Source organism: Pinus tabuliformis, chromosome J, assembly GCF_031772625.1.
Source record: "Pinus tabuliformis cultivar Carrire ecotype Pingquan chromosome J, CPIR1, whole genome shotgun sequence".
In the NCBI taxonomy this organism is placed as follows: Eukaryota; Viridiplantae; Streptophyta; class Pinopsida; order Pinales; family Pinaceae; genus Pinus; species Pinus tabuliformis.
Window position 1 is genome coordinate 313,863,488 of NC_142295.1, and position 18,745 is coordinate 313,882,232.

Sequence of the window (18,745 nt, forward strand, 5' to 3'; positions counted from 1 at the left end):
AGTCTACTTCGATGATTGAACAGTGTTTGGACTAGTCAAAAACATGTCTCTAGTCTGCACATAATGTTGGATAAATGTAGGAAGTATCAGATTTCCTTGAACTTGAAGAAATAAATTTTTAATGTACCTTACGAAAAATTGTTAGGCCATGTTGTCTGTAAACAGGGATTGATGGTAGACCCTGCTAATATCATCGTAGTTATCATTCTGGAGCCCCCTACGAATGTAAGGTGGCTACACGCGACATTAGGTCATATTGGGTACTATAGGAAGTTTATTAAGGCATACGCACAGATCACTGTGCCCATGGAGAAGTTGTTAAAAAAGGATGCTACGTTTCGCTGGGATGATGATTGTCAAAAAAGCTTGGATACTCTAAAGGAGAAGATGGTAACGACGCCAATCCTAGTGTTCTCGGATTGGAAGAAGGAATTTCATTTGCATGTGGATGCATCTTGTATAGCGTTGGGAGTCATCTTAATACAACAAAAGGCAAGAGATATCGATCACCCAATTGCCTTCGCCAGTCAGAAACTATCTAAGGTTGAGAAAAACTACTCAACCACAAAGCGCGAAGGATTGGCCATGGTTTGTGCACTACAGAAGTTTAGGCATTATCTAGTAGGTGCGCACTTTAAGATGTACACAAACCATTCTGCTTTGAAGTACCTGGTCAATAAGCCTGTGTTGGGGGGGGGATTTGTAGATGGTTGCTCCTTTTCCAAGAATATGATTTTTAAGTAATAGTGAAGCCTGGGAGATTGAATGTTGGACCAGACCACCTTTCTCAGATCGAAAATGGCAAAGAGCCTATAAATATTGAGGAAGGATTACCTGAAGTGAAACTCTTTTCTATCAGGGTTGTGGATGAACATTTTGTAGATATCATTCAATTTTTGTCTACTAACGTAGCTCTTGTAGGTCATACGACACAACAACAAAAAGGAACTAGTTATCAAGGTTGCATATTTTTCTGCGATTGCAGGAATATTATATAATATGGGGTCGGATGAAGTTCTATGCTGATATGTGCTTGAATATGAAAGGCACAGTACTGTAGCTGAAGCACATGATGGTGTCGTTGGAGGACACTATGCAGGTAAGGCTACTACGCAAAAGATCTTATGCACAGGGTTATGGTGGCCGACAGTACATAAAAATTCCAAGGAATATTAGAGTGCGTGCGATGTGTGTCAAAGAATCGGGAGACCATCGCGAAGGGATGAACTTTCATTAAACCCACATGTCACATTACAAGCATTTGATAAATGGGCAATTGACTTTGTTGGACCTATTCAGCCACCGTGAAAGAAGACGAAAGCGCGTTATATTATCACTGCGATAGAATACTTAACCAGGTGGGCCGAGGCACAACCCATGAAAGATTGCAGCGTAGACACAACTGCGAAGTTCATATTTGAGTTTATTCTATCAAGGTTTGGATGCTCGAAGATTTTGATGAGTGACAGGTCACACTTCTTAAATGATACAATCGCAACTTTAATAGAAGAGTTCCAGATGTACCATCAGAAGAGTATGCCATATCACCCCCAAACGAATGGTATTGTCAAAACTTTCAACAAGATCTTGGAGAATGCCCTCGGAAAGGTCTGCAATGTTAATAGGAATGATTGGGATGTGCGCATACCAGTAGTTATATGGGCATATAGGACTACCTATAAGAAATTGATTAGGTATACACCCTTTCGACTGGTTTATGGACAAGAAGCATTAATGTCGATGGAATACATAGTGCCCAACCTAAGGATCGAAGCAGTAACCGAGATGGAAGATCACGACGTTAGGGAGGAACGCCTAGCGTAGCTACTGATGTTGGAGGAAGACCACTTTTTGGCTGGATTTCATTAATAGGTACAAAAAGCTAGAGAAAAGGCATGGCATGATCATCACATCAAGCAGCGCACCTTCAAAAATGACGATTTGGTACTAATGTATGACAACAAGTTTACCAAATTTTTGGGGAAGTTTCAGATGCACTGGCTAGGACTGTATGTAATTAAGGACATTTTGGATGGTGGCGCAGTTCAACTCACGAAGTTGAATGGGGAAATATTTCCTGGCAGGATTAATGGGAGCAGGTTGAAGGTTTATAGGGACGATCCCGCCCTTCTGCAGTGACTACATGGGCATAGGAAAGTCTTAGTGCTTTTGGTAGTTAAAAGAAAGCGCAAGACTATAAACTACTCTGCCAAGGAAACATTTTATCGAATAAGGAAGGTTGCGCAATGTTTTGGAAGAGCGCATAGATGGAGACTACGACGAGGTAGCTGCGCCATAAGGAAGATTGTCGTGTAGCCTGCCTAGAAAGTGACCGTTGAAGAATCTGTCGCCAAAATCGCATTTATGAGAAATATGTGTGGGGTAACAGACAATTTGAATTCAAATTGGGTTATAAATATCGCACCCCTCTCCACACTTGGACACTTTGCTTCTTGAGAAACTGTTATGTGTTTTTGCGCTTAAAGAGCCGAGTGTGTTGTTGCATCTCTGGTTACTTGAGTTGGGTAGAAGTTGAGAAAGAGTTCTTGAAGAGAGGATTAGGAAACATCATGACTGCAACATCGCCCATCCCTGCTACAACACCCAGGTCACCGAGATTAAATCTTATTGCCTCCGCAGCAGGAGAGAAAAAGAAAAAAAAGCCACAACAACCCCTAGTTCGACAATCACCATGGAAGATCCAAACTGAGCATATGAAGAAAGGTAGAATGGATAAAAACAAGCAGCCTATGGAACCTGAGGACTTGGATGAAGAAGAGATGAATGTAGGGATTGAGGATATCAGTACAGAAGGCGCGGAGCCAATTTCTCAATTGCCATCGTATATACCACCACGAAAACAGACCGCTAGAGTAACTAAGGACCCCGACTCTATGAAATTCAAGGTATTCATGCCGTTGTTGTTGAAGGAAGTACCTATTTAGGGTGACTTGTTGGCTCGAGTACCATTTCTAAATATGGAAGATTGGGATTTGGGCGACCATGATAAATTTCCCCAGCTGGAGCCTATTAAGTACTTAAAGACTATCTATTATGAGGAGGCAGGGGTTACAAGACTTGAACCGATGAAGTGGGTGACCAATATTGAGTGTGCAGGGTTGTTCAATATGTTGTATGTCCTACATTTTAGCTGCAACATTATTAATACTATTTGTGTGCACCAGTTGTTGGCGCTAGTCCATGATGGGTGTCTCTGGCTGGAAGGACCCATCCCAATTCATGACATGATGATACGTAGAATCACAGCTTGCCATATCAGGGAGCGAACCCCATAGATTCTTTTGTGGGAAAGTCACAAGACAAAAAGATCGCAAACCAAATGAAAAGAGATTTCTGGTTGGTGAAGAAGTCGCGGGGCTATCCTATCAGTTCCATATCATATGAATTTGTGCGGTTCGCTGCATAGATCTTGGCAGGAAAAATCATGCGGAAGTCTCGTATTTATGAAGTGCCAACACCAGTGGTATACTTTGCTACGTAGTGCAGCAAGGGTGTCCAATTCAATTGGGTGAAGTACCTATGCCAATAATTATTAGATGATTATTGCGAAGCGGAGGAGGAAGGAAAAGAATTCCACTATGCGTGGATGCTATTGTTGATCTCGTTGATATCTTGGAGGACGCCAGAGGATTCCCAGTTCCCTACGACAGATCCAGAGTTGTGCGAGGCTGCCAAATTTTTCTCGCTCTGGGAAACAAAGGACCATGCCCATATCATTGAGAATAAAATGTTTTGGTTGATGTTTGAGATGGAATTGTGAATGGTGATTAACCAGAAGCCATGGTTGTCACCCAGTCTGTTCACAAAATATCAATGCATTTCTGATTTTAAGGTCGATTTCCATCATGTATACATCCGCGCGAGGCACGATTTGACGAAGAAATGGATGACGTTGCTATTTTTGGTCACCGAAGATGATATCATGCAGTTAGTCCTTTAGTGGCCAACTGACTGGCTCCTTCCAACAGATATTGTTGAAGGTATAATAGGGACTAGTGCAGAAGGCGCAGTAGGCACTAGTAAAGAGGCATAGAAGCAAAATAAGATGGTGACCATCGGCTTAGAGAAGAATATCATGCAGGAACCAGAGGGTGAGCACGACGAAGAGCAGTTTACAAAAGAACTTGATCAGGGTACTCAAGACCCCTATGTTGACCCGAAGAACATTGATTCTCCCTTTATTCTTAAATGACGACAAATCTCAAGTGTGGGAGGTGCACAAAAGAATCACAAGTCTGATAAGTCCGTTGGCGCAGAGGCCATGGTCCTCATTGAGGGGGACCTTGATAAAATTGGAGATACTGTTAGGTCTACAACAAAAGATATCTGGGGCCACATTGAAGAACAATATCATTATGTTTTGACGAAGGTCTAGGCGGGCCTCAAATATTTGTAGGTTCAGGTGAGCCAGGTTCAAGCAAGCGTGGTTCAAGCGAGCGAGAAGCCAACAACATCGGGAAGTGTGTAGTCAGTACTTACTTCAGAGCTCTGTGTTATACCATTGCTTGATGGATCCTTACATCTGAATGATGTCGCAGAACATAAGAGTGGCCAGCTGCCTAAAGACATAAATATTAACCTCGCGGTGCTCCCCCTATCCACATTGCATGAGCTACACTAGGGTGTAGCAAATGAGCTTAAGGTGTGAGAGCAACGGACTCTCATGGTGATCAAGGATGCACAAATCACCAGTCAACAGATGTGTGATGAAAAGCACAAAGCTCTCCAGGATTGTGATGAGGCAGTTGCGAGAAGGGCGCAGCTGGAGCAAGCCATTTCCCGAGTATGCAGTGAGCTCCCTGAGCTCGATATTTAGTCTAAGGCTACTTCTGAGGAAAAGTGCAGCAGCTGGCAGATGCATTTAGAGAATCAAAGGCGCAAGTGGATAAAGTTCGCTTCGATCTACAACTACAAATTACTGAGCTTCAATTGAAGCTGCAGCCCACCACACCACCAGAGATCCGAGAGTAGTGTGAGGCTACCATTAGAACAAACAGGGAGAAGCTTGACACTGCAGTCAAAGAGTGTAGCCAACTGTTTGAAGAGACTCTAGAACTGTGGGCCTTGCTGCAGGAGGACCCACAGGTGAAAAAGATTGAAGTAGCCATTCGAGATAAGCAGCTACAGCATGACGGGATAAAGGAAATGACACGCACCTTAGCCCATGTGCAATGATTCACCCAGTTGAAAGAAGGGACATCCCTACAAGGACAGATCAAGGAAATGTGGAAGAAGATGTAGATTATCACTACATGGATGCAACCATGGGAAGAAGAAGTAGGGAAACTTTCACAGGCTATGGAAGGCATAATCAAGAGTATGCAGCATATGCAGCAAACCATCGGCTTAGCAGCAGAAGGTCCAACTATGGAAAATTTGGTCGAAGAAGTTTGACAGACAACAGTTCAATGCACAAAGGCGCTTCACCTAGTGAAATCTTCGTTCACCAGCCTGAAAGAAAAGATCCAAAGCATACCAGCAGAGTGACTCGAGGATGAGTCACATAATTGTGTTGGGGGCCTATTGGGATGGGGTCCCTTGGTCAATTTTGTTAAAATATTGTAAGTCTCCGCATTTTGAGGAGCAGAGCATGAGTAGCGTAGGTCAAATAGGAGTCAAGGGGTTTTAGGAAGGTCAAAAGCCCTTATATTTTGGTATTGTTTTGAGATCTGCCCATGGTTTGCGAACCATGGTATTGTAATAGAAAAGAGTATAAAAAAGTGTCATAGCGATTCTAAGGGAATCAAGTAATTCATGGATGACATTTTTCTAAGTCTATCATTCTAGATCTTTCTGTATTTGGGCGAAGGGGAAGGCTCTTACAGTTGAGTGCGTAGAGACCTTGGTAAGTCCACAGTTGAGTGCATAGGCCCCTGCAGTTGTGTGCGGCAAGGTTTGGAAAGTTTGTATAAGAAAGATATTTGAAGCAATTCGGTGTCTGTTTTTATGCACTTGTGTATTTTATGTATTTACGTGCAACTGAATGACATTTATCTGTATTGTATCTTAAGTACTCCATGAAGATCTGGATCTATTGTTATATGTTATTTTATGCATGATTAGATGTTTACGCAAAGTTTATAACTCTCTTTAACTAAAAATCACTTAAGTTCACGAATAAGGGTCGCAAAGGTCAGATTAGAACTGAAGCTGCAAAAAAATTCCGTAACCACATCACATAGCATTCTGGATGCAGAAGCTTAGTTCTAGCATCCCCCAATACTGCCTCGGGTAATACTGCAACCTGCATTACGTAGGTTGTTGCCAAAATGGCCGATACTGTATGGTTTTGTTGGTTAGCACAACTAACTCTGAATTGGGGTCCAAGCCCCCTCAAGCCAACATAATTTCAACAAATTAACACTAGGCGGAGGGCCACAAGAGGAGTAGCCAAGATCCCTTGAAGCTAAGAGCCTGGACCCACCACAATCCAATGCTCGACCCATAGAAGAATGGTTCATATTATTTCTGCAAATCGTGAACAATGATTAGATGTTGGGACAGTTGCGGAAAAGTCTGAAATTTGCTATCATGGATGGGGTGGCTGAGGGAGAAATAATCTCTGCCAACCTACCTAAAAGACACTCTAGAAGGGTACGAAGGAACAAGAATAGAACAGGAAGGGAGTTCTGAATTGATGCTCATATTATGGGTTTCCAAATTAAGGACACCATGTTGGATCTAGGATTAGATGTCAACATTTTGCAAAGAAAGACTTGGGAATCCCTGGGAAGGCCTAAGATGATGTTTTGACCAAATTCAATTGTGTATGGAAAATCAATATTTTATCCTCTCGGTCAGACGACTAGAGGACGTGGAAGTCAATACAGTGGGGGTGAAGACTTATGCAGACTTTGAAGTGATAGACATCATGGGGAACAAGGATCGCTACCTAGCGTTGGGATTTTGAGAACTACATCATAATTGATTTAAAGAAGGAACTGATGACTTTTGAAGTAGAAGGGGTTAGAGTGATCCAACCCCTAGACCCTTATCAAGGACCAAGTTTCACATAACCAATAGATGACAGGGAAGAACCAGAATTGTTGGATCAACTATATAGACTAACAACAAGAAGAAGGGAGGATTACATCAATCTAGAAGGTTCCATCAGCTGGTAGAGAATTTAGAGTTTGGAGGTCAGATCAGAGGCCGCTTGGGATGATTGACAACAAGGTGGATACGAAATCAACACTAGGCGTTAAGTTACAATCTTCTGGATCAACGGATCGACAATAAGGTACGAGAATTTCCTATTTTTAATGGTATATATTTGGTCAATTATTTTCTCAACAGAGTTGACGCAACTTTTCTTGAAGAACACAAAGTGCCTCTATTGAATGTTTCATTACAAGCAACATCGACAAGGTGGTGGGGAGTTCAGGAAACCATATCAGAGAATGGGAGAAGATAAAAATAACAGTGGAAGTCAAATTTCGATAGGCAGCAGAGTACCCTCAAGATTTTGTGAAGTACAGGGGGGACTCTAACCCTCTATAACATTAACAACAATGTAAGGATGGGTGGAACAGGGAAGGAGTTCCAAGGAGTTTTCGGTGCATGGTTTTATACACACCCAGGGGACCTCTCCAAAATCATGGTATACAAAGGAAGAAACAAGGAGACAGACTGGAGATTGGATCACTTGGCTGATGATTTTATTAGCAACTTTTCCTTCTCATACAATGGTGCAAGGTTGACCGAGGCATTGCAAGATGTCAAGCGAGTTCTGCTTACAACCTGACAACTAACTGAGGATGCATAGATTGTAGCACTCTAGAAAATATCTATGAGTCTGGATATCATGAGGTCGTAGCCTATGGTAGGGTAGACAAAGAACAGGACGAAGATGATCTGGAGGGATTACGACATCTTCCATTCAATGAAACTGAGGGGGAATGAGACATTAAGGATGGGCTTGTGATTGATGCTCTGCACCTACTCCCCTTGAATTTTTGGAAACATAACATTGGGATTGATGACAAGCCAAAGCTAGCCTCGATTGGAGATTATTGGGACAAGCATACTACAAGAGAGATCTTTGATCTCTTGAAAGAATATGAAGATTGGTTTCCTTCGTCTGTTGTGGAACTAAAGGGGATTAAGGGGAAATTAGGGGAGATGAATATCATGTTTAAACCAGATGCAAAATCAGTAAAGCATCGACCATACCGACTGAACCTGAGAGTTAAGGAGAAAGTGAAAAAGTAAATAGATAAGATGTTAGTAGCAGGGCTTATATTCCCGGTTGATGAAGTGGAGTGGGTAAGCCCGATCATTATACATAATAAGAAGGATGCTATAGAAATAAGGGTTTGTGTGGACTACCATAGTCTAAACAATGCATGTGTTCATGATCCTTTTCCCACTCCATTCAGTGATGAAGTTTTAGACAATGTGGCAGGGAATGAAGCCTATTATTTTACAGGCGGATTCTTTGATTATCACCAAGTTAGGATCACAAAGGAGGATAAGAAGAAAACCACATTTACCATGGAATGGGGGTCCTATGCATATCATGTTATGTTGTTTGGACTCAAGAATGCACCCGTGGTGTTCTCAAGGATTGTGATTTCTGCTTTTAGAGATTATATCCACAAGTTCTTAGAAGTTTATATGGATGATTGGACAGTTTATAGTTTGTTGAAGAAACACTCCAGTCTTCTTAGAATCATGTTTGATTGATGTAGACAACTACAGATCTCATTAAACTTGAAGAAGTGCATATTTGTAGTCCCCTTTGGCATGCTCTTGGGCCATATAGTATGCAAGGAAGGAGTATGTGTAGACCCCGCTAAGGTTGCGGCAATTGTGAACATGGATCCACTCACAAGTTTAAAACAACTTAGGTCCACCTTGGGCCACACAGGGTACTATAAGAGGTTCATCCGCAACTATGCCTCGATTACTGCACCAATGGAGAAGTTGTTAAAGAAGGCTGAATGGTTCACGTGGTCAGAAGAATGTGATGTTGCACTTAATATACTGAAAGAGAAATTAGCAAGTGCACAATCTTGGTTTATATAGATTGGAAAAACAATTTCATGCTCACATTGACAGCTCAAGTATTGCATTAGGTGTTGAGAAATCCAACGAGTGGCAGTTAAACGATTTCTCTTATTATGACATTATCTTGTGATGTTTTTCATTATTATTATTTATTCTTTTTGAATTATCGTTTCTTATCATCAAGACTAATTCCAAGCAACAAATAAAAGAGAACATAAGATGTAGGCATGTTGTCAGGGAAAAACCCCACTCTAGGGGAAAACCCGGTCAAAATTATTCCTTCAATAGATTCAAGATGAGATGACCAAGACCCTTACAACTTAGACTCTAGACTACCTCCATCAAGTCATTCTTGTTTGTTATTCCTTTCACTGTGTTTGCATACCAAGATCCATGTCACTTTGTTAGCACCAAATTCTTGTCATTGTGTTGGCATCAAATACTTTATCACTGTTAATTGCACCAAGATCTCATCACTGTAATTACATTGAGATCTCACCACTGTAGTTGCACTGAGAACTCATTACTCTAATGCATCGAGATCTCATCATGATTTCATCACTGTAAAAATACCAAGATCTTCACATTGTAATTATACCGATACCTATGATAACATGGCACTAAAATCCTTTACTAAGATTTAACCGAGACAGTGGCACTATGGTGAGACTTCATCACTATGTTTGCACCGAAATATGATAGCACTAAAACTATGATAGCAACGAGACTATGATGGCAATGAAACCTTGATCATTGTAATAGCCCGAAACTATGGTCACTGTAATAACCGAAATTGTGGTCATTGTAATAGCTCAAAAATTCCTCTCTGAGATGGCACCGAAACTTCCTTTCTGAGATCCAAACTTGTGTGATTGATGTAATACGAAGACCTTACCCTTATATATATAGTTATTACTTCTTGAAATGCGCCTACATGACTTCACGAACAGTTGTGTCTTTATTTAAGATTAGGCCGACATGATTTCACTTGAACAAAGTCGTTGTGATGAAGATATATTTGAAGCCAACAAAAGGGGACTTGATGGAGGAGTCTTTGACCAATAAACAAATTGACTTTGACCCAAGTAAATAATCCTAAAGCCTACAATGGAGGTTTGACCTATGATAATTGACCCTACCATGAAACCCATGCTTTAACAAGTCAATTCAATAATAAAAATTCTTTTTGCTTTTCTTTTGAAAAATATATTACATTTTGACTTCAATTATAGTTATGAAGAGTGAACCTAGTTACATTCTTCAGCACTCCCTCTTAACTAGGGAGGTATTCATATTTACATATAACCATAGAGGTACATGGAAAATATCAAAACATATCATCTACAAAGAAGTTTAGGCACCGCAATGGCATGGACTAGATTCCTGGCTAGGGAAATCTATCCATTGGTCTCTCAACAATTTAGGCACTGCAATGCCACAGACTAGATTCCTGAGCAGGGTAATCTATTTGGGTGGAACTAATATGGACTCAAGCTTTCAGCCTCTCTAGGTACCATCAAGCTTACTTGCTAACCATCAACCCAGGGATCCAGGTGTGTATCTGAGGTCAGAGCTCTATGACCAACACCGCCTTCCCAACTTAAGGACCTAGACATCAACACAAAGTGTCAGCCAGAAGTCTTCCCAGGCAATGCTTCACTCTCAAAGCCTCAACACTCCTTAATCCAGTAGATCAAGGACAACAAACTCCTGATCAAACTAATGGGTAACCAACATGTTATCAAAACCTTTGAGAGATTTACATGTACAAGCACAACCCCAAACAATAATATACTTTCATATGTACATAATCAAATACAAACCTCCGGGGTCTTGATGTTTCTTTCAACATAGTAGGGATACAAATCGAATCTTTGATAAAAGATTCCTCAATCATACACTTTCTTTCACATGCAACAACATATCCTTCAAAATGCATTTTCCAATCAAAACTATGTTACACCCTTCCTCTCAACCAGGAAACTTTCCTCTATCTAGGCCCCCTCTTAATCTCAGGGAGATCTCTTTTATTCGGTCTCCCACTTAACCCAGGTAGATCAGCTTCTTCTTTTTGACATTGAAGAATCTTTCATGGCTTCCATCCTTCTCATCATAGTTATCATTACCATTCACATCATACTTATCACATCAACTTTTCTTTTGATCATCTTAACCATCTTGAATATTATGTACCTGCACAACTTAGATAGAAAGTACAACCAAAACTATGGAAGCATGAACTTAGCCATATCAAAATCTTATAATAACGGAAGCATTAGACTTTGCAAACATAATCAATAAGAGAATATACTTTAATACTTCAACTTCTTGCCTAGGTTTTGTTACAAACCCTAAATCACATCCACAACTCATCAAGATATCAAACTCATTATGTCTAGGGTTTCAATATTCTTTCAATGACATGACACGATATTTCATATAACAATCCCTAGAAACAAATTAGATTAATGCATCTAACAATTTTCAAAATTTATAAGCTAGACTTCCTAATAGGACTTCATGTAAACCATAGATTTTATACATGAGCTCTAACAATTAAAACCAATCACAGTTTAATCAACATCATGATTAACATCTACTAGGGTTTGATGTAAACCCTAGGTTTCCCTCTACAAATTCTCAACAATAATTATATAGATTCATAAATTCTAGATTGTCATATCACACATACTAGAGAATTTTAACTATTACTAGGGTTTAGCTGCAAAACCCTAGATTTAGCATCATCCTAGAATATCAAACTTTGACTAAGGCTTGTTTCCAAACCATAGGACTTATGACCATTATATATTTAGGAATTCATCATTAATTATACACATAGCCTATGTTAGGCAATATTAACATATTAGACATATATCGACCTAGTCCAATCTAGGGTTTCAACCAAATGAACACATACCCAGGGTTTCATTTTTAGGACTTTAAATATATAACACGGGTTTTTCTTATAGGCCCATCCAAATCCTAATGATCTCGGGTTTCATAACATAGCAAAGCAAACCCTACTATATCAAAACTTCAAAGTCTCATAATTTCAGACAACACCATTTCAACCCTATCAAGTTAGGGATTTCATGATCATACTAAAACCCCAAACATGACATAATCAACAAAAACTTCAAATAAAATTTCCAAATAAGCCTAAGTAGTTTTAGGGTTTCAAATATTAACATTATCATACCCTTAGGTTAGGGTTTTCCAGAGAACCTATCTAGGGTTTCATAAAATCAATTAAAAATATGAGGAGGGTAGGTTTATCAAGTGATGAATCACCCACAACAATAATCATTATGATTCAAGACAACTAGACATAGCGATGTTAGTAATGTAATGCAAATTACAAAAACTAAGATGAACATACCTTCAAGAAAATTTTATAAGGTGTATAGTTTAAGATGTACCTAGAGATGTTCCTTAACAGACCTTGGAAGGATTCCTTGAAGTGTCTTCTTTGTACTAAGCCATGATATTTTATGCCTATAATACATACTTACAAGAAAAACGTGTGATACCAAGAACATGATTGAATTTCTCAAGTTATAACTCCTACATAACCGTGGGGGATGGAATCCTATGAAAATTATTACTTCTTTTAATCAAGGACTTTTGCTTGGAATCCTAGATTACTTGTAAATCCTAGAGGGAGAGGATTAAGGTTTTAATATGTTATCTAGAGAGTACACTCTTTATCCTAGACTAGTTATAAACAAGGATTATATGAACCATTAGAGATAATAGAAATTTAAACTCTTATGAACATATGTACCTTGTGAATTACATACCTCTGATTTCATTAGACTTATGGCAAGTGCATTTTAATACTTACTTGATTTCCTTGGGTTGGTATTTTGTCCTCAGAATTATCAATTTAGATCCTCAAGGCTTGAGTTTCATTTTCCATAGGACAGACTTTGGATGTGATGACACAGTTTAGTCATATGCTTCATACTTTGGTTCTATTCGATAATTTATGACAAAGTTATACTTGTAGTGTCATCCCTATCTTTGTCAATAGTAGTGGCATACATTGTTTTGTAGTATGGTGTTGTATATATAGCCCAAGCAATGATTATCCATACACAAACCTTCAATCCTGTGATGACTCAGTTCATGGTTCAATTTTTCTTCACTGTAATAAACAAAAATTTTGTCTCTTGTTTTCACTGTCAATCCACACTTATATGCCGAGAATCTTTCTAGAATTTATAGTGAAGTTACGCTATTGTACTGTGTATTCACCAAAATTATACAATCTCATTCTTCTGGAATGATCTGACTATTTTCATTGAGACATTTGAACCTCCTCCTTCTAGGTGTCTTTAATATGCTCACTGTAATCTTAGTTTCATTAGCCCAAAACTGCCCTTCTTCAAACTTCGTTTGTGCAGGACCATAGCTTCGATACCATGTTGAGAAATCTAAAGAGTGGAAGTTAAACAATTTCTCTTATTGTGACATTATCTTGTGATGTTTTTCATTATTATTATTTGTTCTTTTTAATTATCTTTTCTTATCATCAATACTAATGCCAAGCAACAAATAAAAGAAAACACAAGATGTGGGAACGTTGCCAAGGGAAAACCCCACTCTAGGGGAAAACCCAATCAATATTCTTCCTTCAGTAGATTCAAGATGAGACGACCAAGACCCTTACAACTTAGACTCTAGACTACCTCCATCAAGTCATCCTTGTTTGTTATTCCTTTCATTGTGTTTGCATACCAAGATCCATGTCACTTTGTTAGCACCAAATTATTGTCACTGTGTTGGCATCAAATACTTTATCACTGTTAATTGCACTGAGATCTCATAATTGTAATTACCTTGAGATTTCACCATTGTAGTTGCACCGAGACCTTATCACTATAATGCACCGAGATCTCATCACGATTTCATCACTGTAAAAATACTGAGATCTTCACCACTATAATTACATCGAGACCTGTGATAACATGGCACTAAAATCCTTTACTGATATTTCACTGAGACTATGGCACTGTGGTGAGACTTCATCACTGTGTTTGCACCGAAATATGATAGCACTGAAACTGTGATAGCAACGAGACTGTGATGGCACCGAAACCGTGATCACTGTAATAGCCCAAAACTGTGGTCACTGTAATAGCCCGAAATTGTGGTCACTATAATAGCCAGAAACTTCCTCTCTGAGATGGCACCGAAACTTCCTTTTTGAGATCCAAACTTGTGTGATTGATGTAATTCAAAGACCTTACCCTCATATATATAGTTGTTCCTTCTTGAAATGGGCCGACATGAATTCATGAACAATTGTGTCTTTATTTAAGATCAGGCCAACATGATTTCACTTGAGTGCAGTCATCATGATGATGACCTATGTGAAGCTAACAAAAGGAGACTTGATGGAGGAGTCTTTGACCAATAAACAAATTGACTTTGACCTAAGTAAATAACCCTAAAGCCTACAATGAATGCTTGACCTATGACAATTGACCCAAGCATGAAACCCATGCTTTAACAAGTCATTTCAATAATAATAATAATTCCTTTTGCTTTTCATTTGAAAAATATATTACATTTTGACTTCAAGTACAATTATGAAGACCAGACCTAGTTACATTCTTCAACATTAGGAGCTATCCTAGCTCAGCCCGGGGAGAGAAACCTCGATCACCCCATTTACTTTGCTAGCAGAAAGTTATATATGGTAGAGAAAAAATATACCACAACTGAGCGTGAAGCACTTGTGATGGTATATTCGCTTCAAAAGTTCTAACATTACCTGTTGGGAGGTCCATTCAAGTTTTTCACTAATCATTATGCCTTGAATTATTTAGTGAACAAACCCATACCTGAAGGTAGGATTTGCAGATGGCTTATGTTATTCCAAGAATTCACATTTGAAGTAATTATTAAGCTTGATCGACTGAATGTGGGGCTCGATCACCTCTCGTGACTGGAGTCAAATGAAAGTGAAGGATCTCTTGATGGTCAGCTATCAGACGTCGATCTATTTCAAATTGAAGTGGTACGAGACTACTTGGAGGATATAACAACTTTTCTAGCTACAAGTAATTGTCCGAAGGAATACACAACAACACAATAGAGGCATACGATCGTCTGGGTTGTAGATTATCAATTGATTGCGGGACAACTGCACAAATTGGGAATTGATCAAGTGTTGCGTAGATGTGTCCTCAACAACAAGAGACAAGATGTATTATGGGAGTGTCATTCACAGGTTGCGGGAGGCCATGTTCAGGGAAAGGCCACCATAAGGAAAGTACTACAGGTAGGGCTCTGGTGGCCCATGGTTTTCAGGGATACGATGGAATATGCCAGAAGGTGTGATGCTTTCCAAAGGGTTGGGAGACCATCACACTGAGATGAACTACCATTGCAACCGGTATGCACATTGTAGATCTTTGAGAAATGGGCAGTTGATGTTATAGGACCTATCAATCTGCGAGGATGCCACTCCCATGCCAGATATATCGTCACCGCCACAGAGTACCTTACCAAATGGGAAGAGTCTGCACTGATTAAGGACTATACTGCAGATACCACCACTAGATTTATTTTTTAGAACATCATCTCCAAATTTGGGTGCCCCCGAAGTCTCACTAGTGATCAGGGGACCCATTTCATAAATGAAACAATTGCCTCATTACTTCATAACTTCATGATACAACACCATAGGAGCAACCCGTATCACCCTCAAGAAAATAACATGGTGGAGGCTTTCAATAAGATCTTGGAAAGGGGCTTGACCAATATATGCTCAGGAGACAGGGACGATTGGGATGAGTGGGTGCTAGCGACTCCGTGGGCCTATCACACAACTATTAAACACTTACATAAGCATACACATTTCTAGCTAGTATATGGACGAGAGGTTGTGGTACCCACCGAATTTGATATTCCCAACCTTTTCATTGCATAGGCGACTCATATGATGGAGGAAGAGTCAATTCTGAAGATTTTGGAGGAACTTTTGGAACTGGATGAGGCTAGGTTCATGGCTGATTTCCATCAAATAGTCGAAAAGCAGAGGCAAAAGGCATGGCATGATAGGCACATTAAGTAGAAATCATTCACGATAGGAGGACATGTTTTGTTATATGATAGAAAATTCTTGAAGTTTCCAGCAAAGCTATAGATGCATTGGTTAGGACCTTTTATTGTTGTGGAAGTGAAGGAATTAGGTGCAGTCAAGCTTGTGCAACTAGATGGTGTTCTACTGCCAGGATGGGTGAATGACACACACCTGAAACCCTTCCAAGGATCGAACAATTTCACTCCAAATTGATACATCTCCAAAAGGAGATCGTAGGTAGGATTAGGTAGTGTCAATTACTTCTTTGTCATGTATTAGTTGTGTCTGTTATTTCAGTTTAGATTGTTCTAGAATAAATATCCCACCAAGTCTATTCCATTTGTGGAGATACTTTCACCCCACCGCAACTGGTTGTGGTCAGGGGAGAGTCACATGTGTTAGGTGTCATTTCCGTAATAATTAGGCAATAGTTTCCATTTTTAGCTCAAATTTCTGTTAAATCTTTCCCATAATACCCATAATCAATTCCTAAGCATCTCCCATCACAATACCATAATTACCCATCAACTCCACCTTTCCTTTTTCAGTTTTGTGTCATCCGAGTCAGGTCCAGCTTAGTCAATGACAGTGTTAACACGATTGAGAACACATAGGGAAAGTTGCCATAGTAATTAGTTAGGAGATCTAGTTAGAAACTTCGTGTCGATATTTTCTACTTTATCTGCATGGCAATTCTGAGTTCTTCAGAATCTGAAGCCAAGGTGGTAGAATTTCTAAGTCTGTGTTCTGTTCCCAATTTCCTTTGTCCTAAGATTAGGTCCAAGCCCCTTGTGTCTCATGTCTATCAGCGTCATTCCAAAATGGTGAAGATTGTGACATATGTTCCAGAGTTTGAATTTGATGAAAGAATCATGAGAACATAACCAATTTATGGAAAATACGATAAAGCAGTGATGGTTGATAACTACCTCTCAGACTCCTTCTAATTTCTAGCCTTGAGGCACGAGGTCTATATTGAACCAATGATTAAGGATGATGAAAGTCAATCCATCAAAGTCACAAACGATTTCAGATGAATTCAAAGGTCAACTTTTCTGAATTTGAGGAGTCTGTCCATGTTCGGAACGACTGGGGCCGCCATGCAGTGCACGAAGCTACTTATCAGCGAAATGCATGGAGGATCACTCTGTCTCGACAAGGAAAATCCAATTCATGCGGTTGACATCCAGAGGCTCACAGGCTTATTGACGGTTGGAAATGATGTATCCACTGTATTCTAGACAACCTCTAAGTGGGTGAAGAAGACCAGAAATGACAATTACTAAAACAGGTATGACACCCAAAGTGGAGGTAAGGGTGCTCTCATAGAGATAATCAACACCCTCAATATCAAGTTCGTATGCCATATCATTGTAGGGAAGGTCATGCACCATTTTTGCAAGAATGAGTGCACACTTGATACTATTTCAGTTATAGAGCACTTTGTACAGGCGCACAGTTGAACTGTTGTAGTTTCCTACTTTGAGAATTGTATGAGGCATGCGAGGAAATTTACAAGAGAGCAACCCACTTCATATATGGATACCTTGTTGTTGCTCTGTCTATGTGGAAATGGTTCCCACCAAAGGGTTAGGAGTTGGCTCCTATCATAGAATACTAGCCTTTTTCTCTCAAGTACATGCCCTAGCGAACCTCGGGGGAACCAAGCAGCATGGAAATCAACAAGGCTTCCTTCATCAGATGGTACAGGAAAATGTTGGAGGTCATCAAGGTTGCGAAAAGGTCCTGAAGTTGTTTCTTGATGATTATTCATCAGAAGTATGGTTTGGTGTTAGTCATGACAATACCTGGATAAGGTCGCATAAGTTTATGTCGACTGAAGAAGCATTCCATATAGAGGTCATCCCATTGCTAGGAATTATAGGGGAGGTTCACGAATGAAAACAAATATATTTTTTGAAGGGATGGTTCCCCAACCACTACCTGGAGAGACACCTGTGGATTTAAGGAAGCGGTTGGTTGAAGAAGAGCTGCAACCTGTCATAAAGAGACTCAAGAAACAAATGCACTCTCTTAAGGAAACTATTGTCAATATCGAAGTCTCGACAAGTTCATTCCCTACTTTTGCTGAATTTCAATGTTCAAGGTAGCATGAGTCTGTGGTTAGTATTGATCCCAACAAATCTTTTCCTTGTGATGCATTCAAGAATTACATATTAAGCTTACATTTAACCATGAAATTACGATTGCATAAAAGAAGAGTAAGAGAAGAATAGCAAGTCATGCATAGAAGACATAGGATTGATATCAAAGTTCGTCCAGGATGGACTACATCTCCAGGCCCTGCTCGAATTAGTGGGGAGGTCATGTTTTCATTAGATGGCAAAAAAATGAAAGTACACCAAAAGTCAAAATGACGACCTTATACCTCCAAAATTGAAGAAGCCTGAAAATTGTAGGTCTTAGATGGAGAAACGGACAACACCGTTGAGTTCGTGGCGTCAAGAAATGCTGAAACCATATAAAATTTGTCGAAATCTGACCCCCTAGAGAAATTGCTCAGATCATGGTTCTGGCCCCCTCTCTACACTGCTTAGGGTTCCACCTGCATAGAAACCCATGCCTGATCCATGCCCGCTCCTTGGCCTCCTCCTTGCA